The sequence below is a fragment of the Juglans microcarpa x Juglans regia genome, chromosome 6S (assembly GCF_004785595.1).
Source record: "Juglans microcarpa x Juglans regia isolate MS1-56 chromosome 6S, Jm3101_v1.0, whole genome shotgun sequence".
NCBI lineage: Eukaryota > Viridiplantae > Streptophyta > Magnoliopsida > Fagales > Juglandaceae > Juglans > Juglans microcarpa x Juglans regia.
In genome coordinates, this window is record NC_054605.1 from 1449196 (window position 1) to 1475052 (window position 25857).

At 37.2% G+C, this 25857-nt stretch overlaps 1 non-coding gene across 1 annotated transcript; it reads left to right on the forward strand.

Moving 5' to 3' along the window:
• The first annotated feature begins 18824 nt into the window (after positions 1-18824).
• LOC121238005 lies at positions 18825-18931 on the forward strand. The gene has a single exon (XR_005935051.1). It is a non-coding gene; the product is annotated as a small nucleolar RNA R71 (small nucleolar RNA).
• The last annotated feature ends 6926 nt before the right edge of the window (positions 18932-25857 follow it).

Sequence of the window (25857 nt, forward strand, 5' to 3'; positions counted from 1 at the left end):
TATATAAATATCACATAATCACTTTAAAAAATAGTAGAATTTATTGTTAAAAAATTAATTTTTTATATAAATTTTATATTTTATTCATTTTTTTTAAAACGATTACGCGACGGTTGCATAATTCACAATTACAAATATTTTTTTCTTTTTTAATCTCAATTTTTTAAAATTTTAAAACAATAATAATATTAAAAACTAATATTTTAAACTTTCATTTAATACCAAAAGTTCTCATCTCATTATCCAAACTTATCTAAAAAAAATTGATATCTCAGAATTTTTATAAAATTTTTAAAAGATAAAATTAAAAGTTAAATAAAATAGTATTAAAATATTATTTTTTAATATTATTTTTATTTTAAAAAATTAAATTATTTATTATATTTTATATAAAAATTTTAAAAAAATTATAATAATTATATAATATAAAATAAAATGAGTTTCATCTTATGTTGATAACAAAATAGGCTTAAAAGTGAAGGAAAGAGATAAATATGGAATGTGCATAGTATTCATCGAGCATTTTTTTTTTTTTTATGAAAATAGTCTCATTTCATTAATAAACCGAAATTATAATTGTGACTTATCAATATATAGAAAAATCTAAACTATAAGCCAACTACGCATAAGCTCTGGGACTTCCCCACACATAAATTTCTTTGTGGCGGATATTGTTTTTAACTCTTCAATAAACTCTCTCGTAACAGAGAAAACATTATGTAAATAGAACATGAAGACCCCTCTATCCTCCTAGGGAGGAAAAGTACGGGACACTGCTATGGACACTAAATCCAATAGCCTATTTCTATTTTATTAAAAACTAAAATAACAAGAAAACAAATAAAACGCATTAACAACTAACAACTACTAACTAACAAATAAAATACTCCCCTTCTCTCTAAACACTCTAAAACTTCAGATCGAACGAAAGGGGGTGGGAGCTTCGGCTCCTCCCCCTCTTTCTCCTTCCCCTCCCCCTTCTCGTCTGTCCATGTCATTTTCTGTGTAGTGTTTTTTGAGTTTTTTTTTTTTTTGTTTTTCAGGCCGAATAAGGGAGGATTGCCGTTCAGGTCTTTGCAGCCGTCACCCTCCTACACACGCCCCACCGGGTTGAAACCCAACCGCCGATCTTCAAGACCACCAAATTTGGCGTTCATCAGAGTGGAGGGTTGCCCGCACGCGCGGGACAAAGCTTTATTCTGACAGCTACAAATATTATAATTGCATTAACTTAGATTCGAAAACACAGTTCGATTTTAGATTGATTCATTGAATCAATTTAAAATTAAATTGATTTTAATGAATTTTTTAAATCATTCACCGAACCAATTTAATTGATTAATTCAAACTGAATTTTTATTACATCTACTAACTGGTTTTTTTTTTTTATTTATTTCTTGTACAGATAGGATGGAGTGAGTAAGTGACTTTTACATCTTTTATTGAAAGTTTAACATGTATGGATTCTATAAGAAGAATAATGAACTTGCACCTAAACAAACAAATCTCACTCTCTTTTTCCTCTCTTTCCCCCCCCTCTCTCTCTCTCTCTCTCTCTCTCTCTCTCTCCCTCCTCTCTTCTCCCCTCTCTCCCTCTCTCTTTGCTTTGTTGTGCTCTCTCTCTACTGGACAACCCTTGAACTTGACCAAACAAAATGAGATGACATCACATCGGAGTATGTGAACAAAAAACACAACCTTGTTGGAGGTTTTTTTTTACAATCAAAACACAACCCTGCAAAACAAGCAAAAACCCGCATTAAGAGAACCACAAAAGGTTCAACTTTTTAGTAAGCATTTGACAACTGCATTCCTAATTTCTCATAGCCTTCAAAATTAATGCACCAAAAATTGGGAGAGTAAAAAGACTCTTATTTTATACAAAACCTAACCTGGGGAGAGTAAAATAGAGCCATAATATCATAAACACTTCATTTAGAGAAAAGATAAAAGACTCAAATTGCAAAAATGAACGTAAAGCCATTGGACTTTATATCCAACTTGTCACAACCAAATTTGCTACATTGATCTTATGATCCCATCATGATGTGATGTCGTTTGCTAGAGGATGTGTGGGCATGCAATGCAGTGTTTTGGGGTCCGTATTTACTTGTTGTTTCGGTCTTTTATTTACTTGTCATTTGAGTCCTTGTAGTGGTCTATTTTCATAAATCTATTATTTTACACACTTGTTGTTTGGTTATTTGTCTACTCGTCACCCCTGCAAGGATATGGAAAAAGAGGACACTGAGTAAGGAATCTGGAAAGTTTATTGAAAAGTCATAATGTATGGAGGTGCAGAGATTCCCTTGAAGAACCCCATTATCAATACAAGCTTGTGACTCATTGAGTCCTTTTTACAAACACTTCTCATTTCTCTATTATTTCTCATTTGTATTTCCAGTTACCATTTCCATGCAACCATATGATTACATCCACTCTGAGAACAGTAACCTAACAATTGGTATCTAGAGCCACCGATTCTTTATGGAGGAGTAAGCTTCAACAACCAACAAGCAAATTTGTTGTTGATGGGAAAGATTTTCGGCAAGATGCTGTATATCACAGATTTAGTCGACTGATTGCATGAAAATCATAAGGTTTTCACACAACAAGTATAGGAAATCTTCTTGGTCTGGGAAGACCAAGTTGCGAAGGTGGGCATAGAAAGGGCAGTAGAGGTGGAGGAATTTGTGGCGGTGCCCATGGAAGCTATTCTCAAAGAGATCCCCAAAGAAATCACTCCTTCAACTAAACTCTGAAATTAATTCCTAACCTCTCAGAAAAAAACGAGTTGTCCAGTCCAACATTGTCCAATCTCGTCTGATTCCTGATGGAGAAATTATTAAGTGCGAAGACAACATTGTCCAATCCCGTCTCAAAATTGGCATTTACAAATCTAGGGGTAATGTTCATCGAGATGGTGATTACCTTCGAGTTATTCATATGTGAATTTTTGCTGAAACTAATCAAGTTTCCTATTCTGGGTTTTGGATTTTTGACCTAGGCAGTCGCACTTTCTCTCAGAATCGTAGGGTATGGAACAACGTAGAGGAAGCTCCTCCTCAGTCTCTACTCAAGGCATATTCAGAGCTCAGTCTCACTCTTTATGCTACATTGAAGCTCAACGGCAATGGCTCCATCATTCTCGTTTCCACCTATGTAAACCTAGTCGTGGCAAAAGGGAAGATCCCTAACGGTACACAGAGGGTTGTACTCTTTGAATCTGAACCTGAAACAGAGGCTCCTCTCCTCAGCGGGCTCACGAATCCAATCTTTGAACTACTCTCTACATGTCTTGTATGGCACCTTCTGTAAAGATCCTTTTAGATCCTCACTGCCAATCACTCAGAATCACACAAGGAAGAGGAATCAATGAACACAAGAACTCAGATAGAATGATCAAGATTCCATGATGAATCTTGCAGAGAATCTTAGAGAGATTCTCAACCTCTAGAAAATGATTTCACTTAATTCTTCAATTCCAATTACATGAGCCCTCTTGCTTTTATAGAAGCAGTCGTGAAGCAGAAACAATGTAATGTTCTAATACCCAAAATGCAAACTACAAAAAGCTAAACTCAAAACAGGAATGAAACAAAGATGAAACACACCGTTTTACTTATTCCTTACAAGAAACCAAAACGCACCGTTTCACTAATGAACTTCATTTTGTTTTTTCAGTTACTCTCAAGCTGTTAATTCCGTTATCCCTCTTCTACCCAGTCTGTACTCCAATTCTTTCCTTCCCTCTTCAAGGCCTCCCTCGCCCACTGCACCTGTGACAATCCCCACCTCTTCAAGGCCTTGCCCACAAGGCACCCGTGACACATTACAGAATTGTGCCCACCAAATGGGGATATGAAGATTTAAGGTCCCAAAGCAATTCCCATGAACTATCTTCAATGGCAGCCCCTACCTGTTTGACAAGCACTTCAGTAAAGGCATGGTCCCCAACTTTCCTCACCCTTCTCTCCAAAATTGCTTCTGGTTCAGGCTGTACACTACCTTCTTTGTCAACTGGAGGCAAAGTAGACAATGAAAAAATCTGATCACCGAGCTTCTTCTTTAAAAAGGAGACATGGAAGACAGGATGAATTTTTTAGGAGGAGGGCAGATTCAACTTATAAGCTACCAACCCAATCACCTGCTGCAAACACCCTCTCAGATTTTTTCTTATCAGCAAACAACTTCATTCTTTCCTGAGCCTGCTTCAAATTCTGCTTCAACAATGACAATATCTCATCTCTCGACTTCAAGTGTTGATCTACTGCTGCATTAGCAGTAGTGCCTGGAACATATGTCAACAACTTGGGAGCAGGAAACCCATATAAAGCCTGGAATGGTGAAAAACCAGTAGAGGAATGTACAGTGGTGTTATAACACCATTCTGCCATTGGTAGCTACGTGCACCAACTCTTAGGCTTTGATCCCACATAGGATCTCAAGTAACCCTCCACACACTTATTTAATGCCTCAGCTTGACCATCAGATTGAGGATGGTAAGCTGAGCTATAAGCCAAAGTAATCCCTTGCATCTTGAACAACTCTTTCCAGAATAAACTGGTAAAAATCTCATCTCTGTCAGACACAATTGTTTTAGGTAACCCATGGAGTCTGAATACACCATTAAAGAAAACCTCAGCCACCTTACTAGCTGTATAAAGGTGAGCCATTGGGAAGAAATGGCCAAATTTAGTTAACATGTCCACGACAGTTAGAATTACTGACATACCACCTGAACTTGGAAGACCCTCAATATAATCCATGCCAATGTCAAGCCAAGGACTTTGAGGAATAGGTAGGGGTTGAAGTAACCCTGCTGGCAGCATAGTCTCATGCTTATTCATCTGGTAGATTTGGCACTCCCTTACTAACTTCCTTATGTCCTTCCTCATTCCTTGCCAGTAAAAATCCAATATAGCCTTCTTAGAGTTTTGTGATACCCAAGATGGCTTGCTTCAGGATTATGAATATGCTGTAACACCTTTTGATGAAATGGTGAAGAAGGAACTAACAACAATTTCCCTTTTCTGAAAATGAGACCTTGGTGAAGAGAAAATTCCTTAGAGACTTGCTTCCCTTGCTGTAAATCAGCCAAAAGATTAGCAATATTAACAGAGAATGCATAGCTTTGCTTAAGCTCTTCTAACCATACATGAGTGGGAAATGAAATAAGAGCTAATGTGGCTGACTCTTCCTCCTCTTTCCTGGAAAGTGCATCAGCAACTTTGTTGTCTCTACCTCTCTTGTACTCAACAGTAAAATCATACCCCATGAGTTTTGAGATCCACTTGTGTTAAGCCTCAGTAGCCACCTTTTGCCCTAATAAATGTTTCAGAGCCTGTTGATCAATTTTGATCTTGAATGTCTGACCCAACAGATATGGCCTCCACTTGCCCACTGCACACACCAGTGCTAAGAACTCCTTTTCATAAGTTGACAAGGACAATGCCTTGCCCTTCAAAGCCTTGCTAAAAAAAGCAATTGGCTGGTTATCCTACATTAACACAGCTCCTAGCCCCACCCCCGAAGCATCACACTCAATTGTAAATGCTTTAGAAAATTCTGGCAACTTCAAGACAGGAGGCTTTACAACAGCAGCCTTCAAATGATTAAAGGCTTCTTCAGCTTTTCTACAAACCAAATAAAGGAATTCTTTTTCAATAACAATGTTAATGGGGCAGCAATGGATCCATAACCTTTGATGAACTTTTTGTAGTAACCAGTAAGGCCTAAAAACCCTCTTAGTGCCTTCACTGTTTTTGGTATAGGCCAATCAAGCATGGAAGAAATTTTTGTTGGATCTGCCATTACCCCCTTCCCAAAAATAATATGCCGGAGATAATCAACTTCAGTAACTGCAAACTTGCATTTTGATCTTTTTGCAAATAAGGACTGCTGCTGTAAAACAGATAATACTGTTTTCAAGTGTGCAAGGTGTTCTACCATGTTATGGCTGTAAATCAAGATATCATCAAAAAAACTAACACAAATTTTTGAAGATAAGGCTTGAATACATGGTTCATCAAACTCTGAAAGGTGGCAGGTGCATTGGTAAGCCCAAATGGCATTACCAAGAACTCATAGTGGCCTTCATGAGTTCTAAATGTAGTTTTTGGTATGTCATTTTCTTTTACCCTTATTTGATGATAGCCTGATCTGAGATCAAGCTTGGAAAACAATTTTGCACCATGAAGTTCATCAAGCAGCTCATCAATGACTGGAATTGGGAACTTGTCTTTGACAATTGCTTGATTGAGTGCTCGATAATCCATACACATTCTCCAAGTCCCATCAGCTTTTTTAACAAGCAGAACATGAGATGAAAATGGATTTTGACTAGGTCTTATAACCCCATTCTTCAACAAGTCTTGCACAATCTTCTCTATCTTAGATTTCTGGTAGTGGGGATATTAATAAGGCCTTACTGAAATTGGTGTAATGCCTTCCTTCAATAGAATCTGGTGATCAAAGGCTCTAACTGGTGGCAACCCCACTTGTTCCTCAAATACTGACCCAAATTGTTGCAACACTTCCTCTACTTCAGCTTGCAACTCAACCTTTTCCAGCCTTGGTTCCACTGCCACCAATTGCAATAACCACCCTTGCTTCCTAAGAAAAGAAGACTTCAACAGATTAGCTCCAGCTTCCCATTATGTCACATCAGAATTAATACCATGTAATGACAACTTCCTGCCCTTAACTTTAAACTGCATAGACATATTCGTGAAATCCCATTGAATGGGACCTAATGTCTTCAGCCATTAAACTCCTAACACAATGTCACAACCACCAAGAGTGAGGACATGAAATGGAATTCTAAATTTAGTACCTTGAATACTAATCATCTCTTCACCTGTACCCTGACTGAATATTTTAGTTCCATTTGCCACTCTAACTTGCAAACCGCCATCCTCTATCACCTTCAACTTCGCAGATTCTACTATCAAAGGATCCAGAAAATTATGAGTGGAACCTAAGTCTACAAGAATTTCAACAGACATGGAACCAATCTTCCCCAGTAACTTCATAGCATTACTATTAATGCAACCTGAGATAGCATGTAATGAGACCTCAAGCTCTTCATTGCCCTTCTTCCCTTCTACATCAGATGTAGTCAACAATTCTCCTTCACTACTGTCAACCCCGTCATGCTCAACACTAGTTTCCCTATGCAAAAAATACACTTTTCAGGCTTTGCAAATATGGTTAGGACTCCATTTGTCATTACAATGATAACAAATGCCTTTTTTCCTTTTTTCATCCATTTGAGTAGAAGTAATTTTCCTTACAGGAACCATGCTCTTCTATCCTTTAATAGATAGATCACCCCCATGGTCAATAGGCGACTTATCACTATAATGCCCAATTTGTCTCCAAGGTTTCCTCGAGGACAACACATACTCCTCCTGCATTTTGGCTAAACCAAAAGCAGCTCCAAGATTTAGTGGATTAAACATCTTTATAGGCAGTCTTATCTCATCTTTCAATCCACTAACAAAGCAACTCAACTTATGTTTTTCAGACAAGTCTTTCAATCTATTTGACAATACTTCAAATTGAGATTTATACAAACTAACACAAGTTGATTGTTTAAGTTTGGCTAATACTTCCATCGGATCATCATAAGTAGATGGTCCAAATCTGACTTCATTGCTACCACTAAAGATTCCCAAGAATTGAACTGCCCCGAGTCCAAAGCATCTTGGTACCACACCAATGCTTCTCCTTCCATATGATATGAAGCCACCATTAATTTTTGATGGAAATGTACTTGATAAAAATCAAAGTACTGGTTGGCCTTAAAGACTCAACCCGCAAGATCAATACCAGCAAATCTTGGAAAATCTAATCAAAAATTCCTCTGAAACACAGGCCTATCCTCTTGACCTCAGAGTTCATTAGAAACCTCTCTATCACGACGAGAGTTTTCATTAACATTTTCAACTAAGGAACGCAACATGTCAGAAAATTGTTCTAACCTTTCTACCATACCATGGATGGCTTGCTGATGGTTCTCCAACTGCTTCTGAACCATTTCTTGCTGTTTCTGATAACCGTCTTGCTGACCTTTCATGGCGGCAGGAGTACCATCTGCCATCACCACCTCCTCAAGATCGACTACTACTGATACCACTTGTAAGGATCCTTTAGATCCTCACTGCCAATCACTCAGAATCACACAAGGGAGAGGAATTAATGAACACAAGAATTCAGATAGAATGATCAAGATTCCATGATGAATCTTGTAGAGAATCTTCGAGGGATTCTCAGCCTCCAAAAAATGATCTCACTTAATTCTTCAATTTCAATTACATGAGCCCTCCTGCTTTTATAGAAGCAGTTGTGAAGCAGAAACGATGTAATGTTCTAATACCCAAAACGCAAACTACAGAAAGCTAAACGCAAAACAAGAATGTAACAAAGATGAAACGTGCCGTTTTACTTATTCCTTACAAGAAACCAAAATGCACCGTTTCACTAATGAACTTCATTTTGTTATTTCAGTTACTCTCAAGCTGTTAATTCTGTTATCCCTCTTCTACCCAGTCTGTACTCCAATTCTTCCCTTCCCTCTTCAAGGCCTCGCCCACTGCACCCGTGACACCTTCCTTGGAAGGCCCACACCCTTTTGATTTCCAAGATTAGAGTGGAACACCCAGACCGCATGATGCCCAATCAGAGATGCATCAACTACAATAATTTGGGTCCTATATATGTTTTTACAGATTTTTGGAGTTTCATTTATATGACTTGTAGTGGGAGACCTCGTGAATTTACACATCGTGTGAAGTTTGTCTCCATGGTGAAGTTTACTTCTCAAGAAGTTGAAGCACTTTAAAATGGTGGTAACCAGTGTGCAAGGGAGTAGTTTGATAAAATGCTTGAAGAAATCCTTGCTGACGGGGACTCAAATTCTAAGTTCTGGAAGTGGGGAAATGATGCTGAAGAGTTGGGCAGTACTCTTAGTGGTGAGCAGATGTTTCCTCTCTATTTTTAGTTCCTATCGAGATTTGAGTGGAGGACATTTTTGAGATATTTGAAGCCCTTCTTTTTCTCTTGTAACCCTTGGTGGAGGACCATGGAAAAATACCACATTGGAGTTTGCTGAGAATTTTAAGGGGGTTGCATTTAGCAAACATTTGATGCACTTGCATTCTTACAATGGGTCAAATGATCAACGACAGCTTTCAGAGAGTGATGCTCATGTTGGTGGTGTGAATGACTTAGCACTCTCACACCCAAACAACCAACTGTGTGTGGTAACTTGTGGAGTTGAGAAATTAATAAAGGTTTGGGATTTTTTGGAAGAAGACTTTAACTTTGAAGGTCATGAAGCACCTATTTATTCCATTTATCCTCACCAAAAAGAAAATATTTAGTTTATAATTTCAACTGTTGTTGATGGGAAAATTAAGGCTTAGTTGTACGATCATATGGGCTCTAGGGTTGACCATGATGCACTTACTAAGATAGGGGTGCACTAAAATGCTCTATAGTGCTAATGGAAGCAGACTATTCTCTTATGGAACAAGTAAAGATGGTGACTCTTTCCTAGTTGAATGGAATGAAACTTAAAGAGCACTAAAGAGAACATATTTTGGACTTAGAAAGATATTTGCTATTAAATACATTTCTTATGAGAAATTTGAAGAAAACATGGTATATGATGATATTGGCATGCTCGAAGAACAAGAAAGCTTGGCGATAGAAGAAGAAAATGAGATGAAACCTTCCCCCATCCGACATGGACTAGTGAACGTGGGAGCAAGGTTCTTGTGAATATGGATAGCTTTGGTGCTGTTGGAGATGGAGTTTCTGATGATATCCAGGCTTTCTTAAAAGCATGGGACATTGCTTGCTTTAATCCAAAATCAATCCTTTCGGTTCCTCAAGGACGACTTTATCTTGTTAATGGAACAAGATTTAAAGGGCCATGCTTAGAAAAATTAGTGATCCAGATTGATGGAACAATTCCAAAACACTCGAAAGCAAGGTATGAGGAAATTATTTAGGACAACTCCTTGATTAATTTGGTAGTGCATGAATTACCACTGATTTGCCTCACAAGTACCCTTCAAAAGTTCATCTTATTCATATTTTATGAAGTCAGCGTACTGTTTTACAAAGAGTTGGTTTTGCAACTGCAGATTTTGTATTGTTACCATTGAATTATTCGAGCAGTTCAAGAGGTGACGCCTTAATAAGTCCATTGGAAGATTGTCGCTGTGACGCCCCAACCTCCGCTTGGGATGGAACGAAGATTTAGAGTGTCGGGACATGCAACACAAGGTTATATATCCCCATTCGTGATAGTTAATATGCAATGCGTCCTAGTTTGCAACTAGCAGTATGCAATAATCACAACGGATAGAAGGGTGAAGATAGAACTTATGCTAGAATAACTAAAACATCCCAACTTCATTAGAAATCATCAAGTTCAAAATGCCAACATAGCTTAGACTTTGGTACAAAGTTAAATCGTTCTCTTCATGAAGGATGATAAATATGAAGTGTATGAAATGCAGAAAAATGTGCTGTGTCTCCCATCTAGATTCCTCAACATTTTTAGAAAAATATTGATGCGCATTAACTTTCAAATAACATTTTCATTTTCTCATTCCAAAAATATGACATTTCGAAATAGCACATTTCATACGTCATCGCTTTAAAAAATCATAACGTTTTATCGTTTATTAAAGCCATCATTAACATACGTTTAGTAGCAATATAGTTCCTCATATGCACCATAAGCACATGTCGGTGACCGTAGCACAACTCATGTTAGCACTACGTCATTATCTACAGACATCATTCTCAATGCATTGGTAATATAACATAACATCATCATAACATCATAGCATATACACCCATCAGCATTAGGTGTCATAACATATTATTTCGCTCCGGCATTCTTTAAAAAGAATCCATTCGAAGCCCGTTGACTCTTTTTCGTCAACCCAGAGGTTACCACTCCATTTTTACTCACTCCAGAGTGGACAAATGAGTTTCACTAGGATAATTCACCATACTAGTTTTTGGAGAAGTGATGAAAATTATTTTCATGTTAAGTTAGAAAAATGTGTTCTATGACATGTGCATATATAATAAGCTTTTTATATGAAATGATATTTATAGATGCAATATGCTAAAAAGGTAGAAATATCACATGTCATGTAAATATACACTCAATGTATCATATAACATGATATTTTATACTTAAAGTGATAATTGAAACATGAATAAGGCATTTACTAATAAATCATAAATAATTTGTCAAAGCGTCAGTTAGAGGCCAACTTACAAACTTCTGGAATAATTGAAAATAATGTCGTAGTTGCGTAAATCAAGTGCATACTAAGTTAGGATTAGTACTTCTATGGGTGTGGTCCAAAATCAAAGGCTTCAAATATGGATATTTAGAAAAATACCACTAGACCCTCAAAAATTGATATTAAGGTCCTAAAATTTCACTAATTGCAAAAGAACTCTAAATTTAATAAAAATTCATAGACTTTATATTTTTGGTATTCTAAAACCATCTATACCCTTGAATTTTCAAAAATCAAAGTGAAACTTGTTCGCATAAAACTATATCTGCAAGTGTATAAAATCGTAACAACTAGTAAAGTGTTTTAAAGAAAACGATTATCGAAACCACAAGGAATAATTATGCTATTAAGTATTAAAACTGATTAAATTAATTACTATTTGAAAAACCGAAATTTGAAGAATGGTTTATCTAAATTAAACTGAAGAAAATAACATTAAAATTAAGATTTTAAAAATAATGAGAATAGATCTAGAGCGTTTGACTTCACTTAGCAAATCTCACACAGTTTATTCTTCCTTATTATAGAATCTCAACTATCCCAATTTGATGATAAAAATTCCTTAATTATTCAATATTTTCTCTCAAAAAATATCAAAAATATCTTCAACTAATAACTCCATATCTCTATGTGAATTTAACTATATAAAAACTCATTAAGTTCTTTGGAGTTTTCTTAAAAATCACACTAGTCGCGGTAAAGCATCTCACCTAGCTTAACTAATGGTGTTTAATCCTAGAATTTTAATCACAATTCACCTCTCAGACTCATTGCAATTCAAAAGATCGAACAATAGTTAGCTACAAAATTGTAAGTATTAAAAATAAGGAATAAACACTCAATTATGAAAATATTGAAAATAAAATAATTTGGAATATAAATTGTGTGTTCAGTGCTAGGCTACAACAAAGTTCTAGAAAATAGAATTAATTCATAATAAAATTAAAAAGAAAAAGAATAAAATTGATATTCTTTGTTGAAGTCGGTTGATGAAACATTCGGCTCTCGCCTTTGCCCATCAGTTCCACATTCTCGAAAGAACACTTCAAATTTAAAAACTAGAACTCTAAACCTAAACTCAAACTCTCTAAAACTCAAAATTCTCAACTCTCCGATTTAGAACTTTGACCTCCATCCCACAAGATGGCTACCATCTCGCCTAAAAATCTAGAAAATAATCTCTAAAGATAGATGTTAACATAAAAGGAAATATCCTAAGAATAACGAGATTATCTAAAATGAAAGATTCAATGATATGCGGTTTGATTTGCGGATTCGGGAGGATTTGGTCGCCAATAGATTAATTTCGGAACTCAGATTTGGTGGTCAACAACAAATTGATCTCGATCAGGATGAATTATCTCATTGAGTAGATGCCGTGTGCACTGAATATAACTGGAATGAAGGTCACAAATGAATGGGCATAGAGGTCACAAATGAGCGGGTGTGGAGGTCACAAAGACCACATTGCCTTCTCTTCGCCTACCAAGTAGAAAGACTCCTGACCGGGATGAAAGACTCATCTCACTTTTTCTAGTTGTTGTCCACGATATCGTTTAGATTGGTCTTTTAAGTTAGTCGTTTATACGAGTCGCCCAATCTAATTGCCTAGAGCCTAGTCGCCAAGTCTTCGCACCTTCAAGGCATGCCTCCTGGTTGTGAGTCTCCTCTCCTACCAAGAGGTAAACCTTCTTATCTTTGGGCAAAAGAAACCTCTTTGCTACCCATGAGACAAGGTTCCTCGCCCCAATCTCATCGACTCTCTTCAGATACCGTTGTCTGTCATCGGTCTAGATCCGTAGTCTCTTCTTTGTACCAAAATGCTCTCGTTTTTTGGATTAAATCTTCTCATTCCTTCAAAACTAAAAAACTAATAAAAATATATAGAAATAAAATAAAATAAAATAAATTGTATTGGAGGGAAAATGACACTTTTAATAAATAAAAGAATGATAAAAATCACATAAAATTAGCATTTATCAAATACCTATAAACTTAAGTTTTGCTCGCCCTCGTGTAAAGTAAAAAAGAAAAGATAATTAAAATAAGCATTATTTTGATTCACAAAATTTATTACCTCAAAAATTGTCTAAAGTCTATAATTCAAAAGAATCACTCAAGATCAATCAGGTCCAAAAGTTAATTCAAAACTCAATTCCACCGTATTATCGATCCCACATTCATGCATACCCATCATTCTCACTTCCTCATTAGCTCCCCGGATAGTTTTATGCAAACAAGTAAATAAATAATGGATCTTTAAAAACTCCATAGTCTTGCTTTTCAAATCACTCTCCGCTAACGTAGAACAAAAACTATGATCAATAGGTCTTTATTAAGCTTGTAATGCAAGGCTAGAGTTAGGGCTACAAAGAAGATGTAGGATTCAAACAAAGCAAGAAAATTTAAATTTGAACACTAACATAATAAATAGAGCATTCTCACTTCTAACACAAACATCTCTTCTCAATCTTTGTAAATCTGTCAACATACATCTCTTTATTTCACTTTCAAATATCTTTGTCTTTACCCCTTTATTCGGTAGGTTAAATTTTTTTCTTTCATTTTTTTTTTTTGGAAATATTCCATCATTTTTCGACTGCCTTTGTGGATGACTCTCGTCAGCCTTTTCTTGTTGACCACACGGTAGATGAGTTGACTCTTCACACCCCCAAACTTATGATTTTGATAATATTGCTATAAATATTTCACTTGTAGACCTTCTACCTCTCTTGTCTTTCATGCTCTTGTGAATCTTTGATTTTTTGTAAACTTAACTCTTTTGAAATGTAAGGAAATTAGTGTTTAAGCTCAAATAAGGTAGTGAATATGAGGTTTACAAGAAAGAAAAATATAAGGCCAAAATATATTTCAATAAAGTTCAAAAGGGCAACTAGAGATAAAGAAAATAAACAAGTAAGCTTGAAAGACTCAATCGGTCCAAAGAATATCTTAATCATGTCCCCAGCAATATTATGTCTAGGATTTCACCTCGAGTGTAATCAAACAAGTTCTAGTGTAAGTTGAGACCTTATAAATTCACAAAATTCACATAAAATTTCTCTAGGTACTTACAACAATTAATGATCATAAGAAGCATTCATTGAACAAAGAAAATATTAAATTAAGTAAGATCAAGTAAAGAATTAATAACTAGACTTAAGCAATTAAAAATGATAATCAATTTTAATCATATTCTTATCATTGGCTTTTTATTCATCAAACCATACTGTTTTTATCATCATCATTATTATTGTTATTATTAATTTTTTTTTAGAAAATAATATCTTTTCCCCCAAACTTAAATATCACATTGTCTTCAATGGGAAAAAAAAAAAGAAAGAAACTAAAATAGAGAATGAGAGAAGGTAAGGGATGCCCCCTGATTTTATCAAATTCTATCATTTGAATATTTTCCTTGAAGGTGCAGCCGTATACTCCTTGGAGATCTCCTCGCCTTTTCGAAAGAAAAATGAATAATAATAAGTAAAAATAAAAATAAATAAAATAAATAAATAAATAAATCTTAGGTTGCCTCCAAAAGTGCTTTATTTAAAGTCTGTAGCTAGATATTGTCCGCTCAGCATTTATTACTGGCGAGATCGATGGAGCACTTTTTCGAGTTAAAAGTCTCCATCCATACAGGGTTTTAATCTCTGTCCATTTACTTGAAATGTGCCTTTTGTATCGTGATGGACTTCAACCGCCCCATAGGGGAAAGACACGAGTTACCACAAATGGTCCTGACCACCAAGAGCGCAACTTTTCAGAGAAGAGTCAAAGTCTTGAGTTAAATAATAGAACTTTCTGCCCGACTTTGAATTCCCTTCTCAGAATATGCTTATCATGTCATCTTTTAGTTTTATTTTTGTAAATCCGAGCATTCTCATAAGCATCATTGTAGAACTCATCCATCTCATTGATCTGTAGTATTCGCGTCAGCCGCTTGTAAATCAAAGTTCAGTATCCTCGTCGCCCAATAGGCTCTGTGTTCTAGCTCTACGGGTAGATGACAGACTTTTCCATAAACGAGCAGATAAGGTGACATACCAATCGGTGTTTTGAATGTTGTCTGATAGGCCCATAGCACATCATCTAACCTTCTTGCCTAGGCTATTCGAGAGACAATCACGATCTTCTCCAGTATGCGCTTTAGCTCTCGATTAGACTCCTCGACCTGGCCACTCATTTAAGGATGGTATGGTGTCGCCATGTGATGGGTAACTCCATACTTAGTAACGCTTCAAATTGACGATTGCAAAAATACTTTCTACCATCACTGATTATGAGCCTCGAAGTACCAAATTGGGAAACGATATTCTTCTGCAGGAAATTCACCACGACCCTCGCATCATTGGTTGGCAAGGCGACCGCTTCCACCCATTTGAAGACATGATTTACAGCCACTAGAATAAATTTATTAGAATATGAGGATGGAAAATGACCCATGAAATCTATACTCCAAACATCAAATAATTCAATCACTAAAATATTGTTTATAGACATCTCATATTTCCTAGAAATGTTGCCAACCCTTTGAAAATGATCACATAAATTAACAAAATTAAAAGTCTTTAAAAATAGTCAGCCAATAAAAGCTGTATTGTAAAACTTTTGTTACTGTTTTTGCTCCACCAAAGTGGCCGCCCGCTTCCAAAGAGTGGCAGTGTCTGAGTATATTCTCTATCTCTTTCTCGGGCACACATCTTCTCATTATCTAATCCGTGCAGTGACAGTATAGAAAAGGTTCCTTCTAAAAATCGTATTTCAAGTTGGAGAATAACTACTTCTTTTGTTGATATGTCATCTCAGTCGGGAGAATTTTGGACACCAAATAATTACCATGTCGGCATACCATGGAATAACTTGTATAGCCATTAATTGCTCGTCCAAGAATGTCTCATTAATTGGAAAATTCTCCTCGCCAGCCGCCTCTTTAAGCTTAAGGCGAGATAAGTGGTCGGCCTCTGTATTCTTGGTACCTTTCTTATCTCTTATTTCCAAATCAAACTCTTGTAGTAGCAGAATCCATTGTAACAATCTTAGTTTGGCATCCCTCTTCAACAACAGGTATTTAAGAGCTGAGTGATCGGTGTAGATGACCACATTTGAACCTATCAAATAAGAATGAAATTTGTCAATGGCAAACACAACTGCCAACAATTATTTTTCATAGTAGCATAATTCAGTTGAACTCCTGTTAAGGTCTAACTTGTTTAATAAATAACATGAAAATTTTTATCTTTTCTCTGCCACAAAACGGCCCCTATAGTATAATCACTAGCATCACACATTAATTCAAAATGTAAATTTCAATCTGGTGATACAATGATAGGTGCTAAAATTAATTTATTTTACAATGTTTCAAAAGCATGCAAGCATTCAACAAAAAATTCAAACCGATTATCTTTAATCAACAGGGTGTAGAGAGGTTTAGTAATTTGAGAGAAATCCTTGATAAACCGACGATAAAACCTAGCGTGACCTAAGAAGCTCCTCATGTCTTTCACATTGGTCGGTGGTGGGAGTTTATCAATAACTTCTATCGTTGCTCAGTCAACCTTAATTCCCTTGAAGCAAATGTAGTGGCTGAGCACATTTCTCTCTTTGACCTTGAAGTGATATTTTTTTCCAATTTAAAACAAGATTTGTCTCCTTGCATCTTTACAAAACCAAAGATAAATTATATAAGCAATTATCAAAAGAGTGACAAAAAACCAAGAAGTCATCCATGAAGACTTCTAAAAAATTTTCCACCATGTCAGAGAAAATGGACATCATGCATCTTTGAAAAGTGGTTGGCGCATTACAAAGACCAAAAAGCATGCGCCTATATGCAAAAATGGTATAAGGATAGGTGAAAGTGGTCTTCTCTTGATCCTCGGGTGCAATGGCTATTTGATGGTCAGCCTTAACCATGTCTCGGTTGCTTATTTGAAAACAAGAAAATACCTCGGACTAGAATTCCATTGATTTAAATACGTCAAACGTGACTTGCTCCTTGTCGACCCTTAAAACGAGTTTCCATTTCTTGACATCAATTAAAATTCTCCCCGTTGCAAGGAAAGGTCGGCCCAGTATCAAAGGGATCTCCTCGTCCTCCTGCATATCAAGTAAAATGAAGTCGGTGGGAAAGATGAACTTATCAACTTTCACCAGTACATCCTCAATGAGTCATCTCGAGTATTTGATAGATTTGTCAGCCAACTGTAGAGAGATGGTGGTCGGCTTTACTTCTCCAAGACCCAGCTTCCTGAAAATAGAGAGAGGCATTAGATTAATACTTTCCCCTAAGTCACATAAAGTTTTATCAAAATAGAAATTTCCTATAGTATAAGGTATCATGAAACTCTCCGGATCTTTTAACTTAAGCGGCAATTTCTTTTGTAAATTGCACTGCTCTCCTTGGTTAGTATCACAGTCTCATGCTCCTCCAACTTTTACTTGTTTGATAATATATCCTTCAAAGATTTTGCATATTTAGGCATTTTCTCTAAGACTTCAATAAGAGGAATATTAATATGCAATTGTTTAAATATACTCAAAAATTTAGAGAACTGATTATCAATTTTATTTTTCTTTAATATTTGCGGAAAAGAAATTGGTGGATCATAAATTGAAAGAGAAAAAGGTTCAAAAGTAAACTCTCTGGATTTCTTGGATTTTGCAGCCCCTTTATTGTCTCTAGTCTTCTCAACTTGCTGGTCGGTTACCTCCCAATCGGTTTCTTTCACTTCATCCTCGGTTTCCTTTTTCTCAGTCTCCACATTTTCAGTCTGCATCTCACTTGGTACTTATTGTTTGTGGCTAGCCATATGTCCACCTACTTCGCAATGCTATGGCTTTGACATGCTTCTTTGGATTGGTCACAATGTTGTCCTCTCGGTAAGCATGTTAGAAAGCTAACGGATTTGCACCTCAAGATTGCGGATGGATGCCATGTTGTTTTGGATCACCATATCAGTTTTTTGCATGACTGCATGAACATATCCTCAAGTGTCATCTTCTTCTCTTGCTGTGGAAACTGTTGAGGTGGTCTAACCGGCCTTGGTTATTACTCCATGAAAAGTTAGGTAATTTCTCCATCTAGGATTGAACATGTTTGAATAAGGATTGTTTTGACGTTGGAAATTGGACACGTAATGGGCTTGTTCTTGACTTAGTTGGACAAAAGGATTCCTCACTTGGCAATTAACACTTGAATGATTTCCTGTGCAATGATCACAAGTAACATTAGTTTGAATAGTATTAACGTTCATCTTACCTAGTTGTTGTGAAAGATTTTCCATCTGCACCGCCAGTGTGGTAATAGAATCAAGTTCAAAAACTCCAGCCCATTGATAATTGTTGGAAGCCATTTCTTCTGGAAGTCCATAGGCGACTTCATGGGTCTTACTCATTAATGCTCCTTCAATGGCCGCATCAACCATAGATCGATTTATGGGTCCCAAACTATAGTAGAATGTCCGTACTTGAAGCCAGGCGGGAAGGTCGTGATGTGGACACTTGCGCAATAAGTCTTTGTATCTTTCCCACACCCCATACAATGATTCACCCTCAAATTGGGAGAAGGTAGTAATATCATTCCTCAATTTCGCTGTCTTGGTCGGAGGCAAATACTTTACAAAAAATTTTTATGCCAACTCCTCCCAGGTGGTGATGATGTCGAGCATCAAAGAATTTAACCAAACTTTTGCTTTTTCCCTAAGTGAAAAAGGAAAAAGTCTCAATCAGATTGCATCATCTATCACTCCGTTAAAAGTATCATGTGTTTAAAAGTATCACAAATTTCTAGAAAATTCACAATATGGACATTAGGATCCTCTTGTGACAGCTCCCCAAATTGGACGGTTTGTTGGATCATTTAAATGATGGTCGTATTGATCTCGAAATTATTGGCTTGTAATACTGGTCGCCTTGTATTAGACGTCGCCCCAGTGACCAAGGGCATCACATAGTGTCTTAACGCTTTGTGCTCCTGGTCGACCATATTAACTTTATAGGCGGCGACCTATTTCTTTTTCTCTTTATTGATCCAACGTAAGGTCATCTCAATCTCGGGATCGAAAAGCGTATGCTCTAACGATTTAGATCGGTGTATGCACTTTTGATTCCTGAAAAGAAAAAGATCAAACTGAGATCAAATTAAATATTTTTTTTAAATAAAATAAAATGCAAAGTAGTAAAAATCTAGCAGGTATCAATATCAAACCCACAGGGAATAAAGTGTTTTAAAGAAAAAGGTTATCGAACCCACAGGGAATAATTATACTATTAAGTATTGAAATTGACTAAATTAATTACTATTTGAAAAACTGAAATTTGAAGAATAGTTTATCTAAATTAAACTGAAGAAAAGAACATTAAGATTAAGATTTTAATAATAATGAGAATAGATCTAGAGCGTTTGACTTCACCTAGCAAATCCCACACAGTTTGTTCTTTGTTATTATAGAATCTCAATTATCCCAAGTTGATGGTAAAAATCCCTTAACTATTCAATATTTTTTCTCAAACAATATCAAAAAATCTCCAACTATAATAACTCCACATCTCTATGTCAATTTAACTATTTGGAAACTCATTAAGTTTTTTAGATTTTTCTTGAAAATCACATTAGACGCGTTAAAGCATCTCTGCTTTCGCTCAACTAAGAGTGTTTAAACCTAGAACTTTAATCACAAATCACATCTCGGTCTCATTACAATCCAAAAGATTGAATAATAGTTAGTTAGAAAATTGTAACATTAAGAATAAGGAATAAACACTCAATCATGAAAATATTGAAAATAAAATAACTTGGAATATAAACTGTGTATTCAGTGCTAGAATATATCAAAACTCTAGAAAATAGAATTAGTTCATAATGAAATTAAAAATAAAAAGAATAAAATTGGTATTCTTTGTTGAAGTCGGTTGATGAAGCATTCGACTCTCACCTCTACCCTCCAGTTCTACCTTCTTGTAAGAACACATCAAATTTAAAAAGTGGAACTCTAAACCTAAACTCAAACTCTCTAAAGCTTAAATTCTCAACTCTCTGATTCAGAACTCCGACTTCCATCCCACAAGACAGGATTAAATAGATGTTGAAATTCAAATCTGGCAACAAGATAACTGCGGCTACCATCTCGCCTAAAAATCTGGAAAATAATCTCTAAATATAGATGCTAACATAAAAGGAAATATACCAAGAATAACGAGATTATCTAAAATAGAAGATTCAATGATATGTGGCTTGATTTGCGGATTTGGGAGGATTTGGTCACCAATAGATTGATTTCGAAACTCAGATTTGGTGGTCAGCAGCATACTGATCTCGGTCGAGATGAATTATCCTATTGAGTAGATACCGTGTGCGCTGAATATAATTGGCGTGGAGGTCTCAAAGACCACACTGCCCTCTCCTCGCCTACTAAGTAGAAACACTCTCGACTGGGATCAAAGACTCATCTTACCTTTTCTAATTGTTGCCCATAATGTCATTAAGGTTGGTCTTTTACGTTGGTCATTTATACTAGTCACCCAATCTAACCGCCTAGATCTTGGTCGCCTAGTCTTCGCGCCTTCAAGTCGAACCTTCTGGTCGCGAGTCTCCTCACTTACCGAGATGTAAGCCTTTTCACCTTTGGGCAAGCGAAACCTTTTTGCTGCCCATGGGACAAGGTTCCTCACCCTAATCTCATCAGCTCTCTTCAGATATCAATGCCTCTCATCGGTCTGGATCGGTAGTCTCTTCTTTTGTACCAAAATGCTCATTTTGTACTAAATCTTCTTATTCTTTCAAAACCAAGAAAATAAATAAAAATATTTAAAAATAAAATAAAATCAATAGTATTGGAGGGAAAATGACACTTTTCATAAATAAAAGAGTGAAAAAAATCACATAAAAATAGCACTTATCAAAACTTGCCCAAATGGTCCCAACTCGCGGTATGTACTTTAGTTGATGCCTAAGTGTATTTTCAACTATTAGTCCTTATAGTTACATGCACATGAGATATTCTTAATCACAAATAATCACTAACATTTTTTATGACATAGTAAAGACTAATTCTTGGATAAAAGAGTTCATCCCCACTTATTCATGGTTAAGATATCCTTAATCTCTACTTCATTCAAAACTGATTTCACTCCTATGGTTGTTACTTTACTCCTATGGGGGTTGGCCAAGTCGTGGGGTAGAGGAGAGGGAAGAAAAATCATCAAAACCACCCAAGGGGGCTGACGGGTTCAGCTGGTTTTTCCCTTGCCAGATTTTGATTATTGTTTTGTCTAATCCCATTGAACCATCATGAAGGTGCAGCCCGAAATAAGGTGATAGGATGGAGGTGTCCTGCTGAAATCCCAAACTGCCTTCTACAGTTTAAGTCCTTTTGAGCAAGGGAATAGTGGCCTGAAACCACCATGACTTCTTCCCTACTATGGCTACAATGGTCTTATAGTGGTGGCCAGGACGTGGGGTGATAAGTGTATTTTATGTGATTTTCATTCTGATCGATGAAAGGCAGCGAGAATTGAAGAGAGCCAACGAGATTTGGGTGAGGAGCCTTTCCCGTTGCAGCAAGGAAATTTCTCTTGCCCAAAGGTGAGAAGGCTTACCTCTCGGTAGGCGAGGAGATTCGCGGCTAGAGGGCAACAACCTAGGCGCGAAGACTTAGTGACAAGGTTCTGGGCGAGAAGACTTGGTAGCAATATATATTTTTACCATCTGGGTGAGATGACTTGGCGACAAGGTTATGGGGGAGAAGACTTGGGAGACTCGTCTAACCGACCAACCTTAAAGTCCAACCTAACCGACATCGAGGGTAACAACTAGAAAAGGCAAGAGGAGTTTTCATTCTAGTCAGGAGTCTTTCCACCAAGTAGGCGGGAAGAGTCTTTCTTCCTAGTCAGGAGTCTATCCACTCGGTAGGTGAAAGGAGTCTTTCATCCCTAATAAGAGTCTTTCCACTCGGTAGGCGAGAATAGGGTTGTGTGGTCTTTGTGACCACCCCGCCCGTTCATTTTCAATGCACACTGCATCTACCTGGTGGGATAATTCATCTTGATTGGGATCAATCTGCTGGCGACCAAAACCTCTGAGCTTAACAAATCAAGCCACATTTCACTTCGATTTAGATAATCCTGTTTAATTAAGCAGGGTGTTACATTCTCCCCCCTTAAAACAAGATTTCATCCTTGAAATTGGGGGTAAAACAAAACATACAATACGAAAAAGTTGAGTGTGACTCACTAACCATGCTACTGCTCAGGGCTCGATGGGGGCCTCTCGCCGCCATCCTCTGATGTCTCATCTTGGCTATTATAAAAGTACTCATCCTCAGCTAAATTGTAAAAGGTGTTACCTCTCTCCTCGTGGCATCTCCACTGCCTATCCTCCTCGTCCTCAAGCCAGGGGAACGGATGCAACTCGGGGAAGAGTCAGAAATATCAGATGTGTCGAGGGGAGTGGGGTCAGGAATGAGCGGATCCCACTCAAACAAATACTGTTCTGCTGCTTGGTTCAACTGAGGTTGATTTGGTGCAGTTGAGAAGGTCGATCTTATACGGCGTCTAAGCCATCTGGCCCTAGTCTCTCCCATCCATTGGATGGGATCATAAGGCTGACGTTCCTCATGCGGCTGGGCTCTCCTTGGATGAATATGGCCTCTCCCATCATGGTCGAGGATGTGAGTCCTATGGTACTCCAGGCTCTCCTACTGGGCTAAAATGCTTCGGCCATACGATCTAATCATCTTCGTCGTTGCTCAGCTCTCAGCCTTTGAAGTCGACTGCTGGTCATATACATTTGTTGGACAATCCTACCATTACCAGCCATGGTGCAACTGAAAATGATGGGAAAGAATGCGGATCACACAGGTGAAATGACGACAGATGCCATGCATGAATGGATGCCAATGTGATGTCAAACAATGCAAAACAAGTAGGGATATTTGCTCCTCATATTGGATTCTTTTTCCCACGTGGCTTCCTCAATATTGCGATTTCGTCATAGAACCTTAACCAAAGGAATTTTTTTATTCCGAAGTTCCTTATCCTTTCAATCTGTGATCTGAATAGGAATCTCTTCATAAGTTAGGTCAGGTTGGAATGAAATATCCCTTATATCAACAATTGCTGGTATCTGTCTCTCAAAACTCTTCTTAAGGGAAGATACATGAAAGACATTGTGAATTTCTTGAAAGTCAGCGGGAAGATCCAGTCTATAAGCAATTGCTCCTACTCTTTCTAGTATCTGAAGGGGTCCTACATATCTTGGACTTAGCTTCCCTTTCTTTCCATATCGAAAGACTCCTTTCATGGGCAATACTTTGAGGTAGACCCAGTCGCCAACTTTGAATTCGAGGGTCCTTCTTTGTTGGTCAACATAGCTCTTCTGCCTATCTTGGGCAGTCTTCATCCTTTCCCATATTAGCTGGATTTTATCCTTCATTTCTTGAAGAAGCTCTACACCATAAATCTTCCTTTCTCCTACCTCATCCCAGTATAAGGGAGATCTACATTTCCTTCCGTATAAAATTTCCTAGGGTGCCATCTGAATGGTGGCATAAAAGCTATTGTTATAGGCAAACTCAATTAATGGTAAGAGCTTCTCCCAATTGCCCTTTTCTTGCAGAACACACGCTCTCAGCATGTCCTTTGGGGTCTGAATGGTCCGTTCAGTTTGCCCATTAGTCTGAGGGTGATAGGCACTACTAAATTTCAACTTGGTGTCTAGTGTCCTGAAGGCTTTGCTAAAAACGAGGAGAAAAACGTGTATCCCTATTAGATACAATTGTTTTTGGTACTCCATGTAGTCACTGTATTTTCAAAACAAAAAGCCGAGTTAAATTCTCCATGGGGTCGGTATTTCATTGATAAAAAGTGAACACTTTTTGTTAAGTAATCGATCACGACCCAAATAGAGTTGTTTCCTTTTGGAGTTGTTGGTAATCCAATCACAAAATCCATGGATATGTCCTCCCATTTCCATTCTGGGATTGGAAGTGGTTGTAAATCCCCAGCGGATCTTTGATGTTCTGCTTTGAGTGTTCTACAAATCGAGCATCTATTAACATACCCTGTTACATCCTTCTTTAAACCTTCCCACCAAAAGTGTTATTTCAAATCTTGATACATCTTTGTGCTACTTGGGTGAGCCGTGTATGGAGTTTGATGTGCTTTTCTTAATATCTTATCCTTGATTTCCTGAATAGCTAGAATAACTTTCCAGTCCTTATAGTACAACAACCCATCATTCTTGAGGGTGAAACCTTCTGGTCCCTCATTCTTTTCTACCTTCTGTCTGATTTTTGCCCATTTGGGATCTTCCATCTGGTGCTTTTTCACCTCTTCATATTCCATTGGTACAATCTCTTGTATTGCGATTAGGGATGCTTTGGCAAGAAGATTCTTGATCAGCAAACTCCTCTTGATGTGTAGAAGGGACTCTACTTCCAAGACGGGGCTTTGGGATAATAATTTTGCGTCTTTCGACTCAGTGCATTTGCTACTATATTAGCCTTGTCAGGCTGATACTTGATTTCACACTGGTAGTCACTAATAGTTTCTAACCACCTTCTCTGCCTCATATTTAAATTCTACTGACTGAATAAGTACTTGAGACTCTTGTCATCGGTGTAGATTTTGCATTTTGTGCCATACAAGTAATGCCTCCATATCTTCAAAGGGAAAACTATGGCAGCTAGTTCCAAGTCATAGGTGGGGTAATTCTACTCATGATTATTTAGTTGTTGTGAAACGTAGGCGACAACCCACTCTTCTTGCATGAGCACACACCAAAGTCCTGACTTGCATCACTGAAAACCACATAGGGCTTGTGGGGTTCTAGTAGGGCTAGTACTGGCACGGTTGTGAGTCTTTCCTTGAGTTCCATGAAACTCTGCTCACACTTCTTTGTCCAAATATACTTAGAGTATTTTTCTTGGTTAGGGCTGTAAGTAGTCCTAACAACTTAGAGAATCCTTTTACGAAACGTCGATAATAACTAGCAATCCTAGGAAACTTCAAATTTCGTGTACATTAGCCAGATGCTTCCAATCTACCACAGCTTCGATCTTGCTGGGATCAACTGATACTCCTTGACTTGAGATTACGTGCCCTAAAATTTCACCTCCTTGAGCCAAAACTCACATTTGTTGAGTTTGGCATACAACTGATGTTCTTTTAGCCTTTCTAGTGCCAAACGGAGATGCTGCTTGTGATCTTCTTTGTTCTTCGAGTATATCAATATATCATTGATGAATATGATGACAAAGCTATCCAAGTAGGGTCTAAATACTCTATTCATCATATCCATGAATGCAGTGGGGGCATTGGTGAGACCAAAGGACAATTCATAGTGTCCGTATCTAGTTTGAAAAGTTGTTTTAAGGATATCCTTCTCCCTAATCTTGAGCTGATGATAACCAGATCTTAAGTCTATCTTTGAGAACACTGATGCTCCTTGCAATTGATCTAACAGGTCATCGATACGCGGTAACGGGTACTTGTTTTTAACCGTTACTTTGTTCAATTC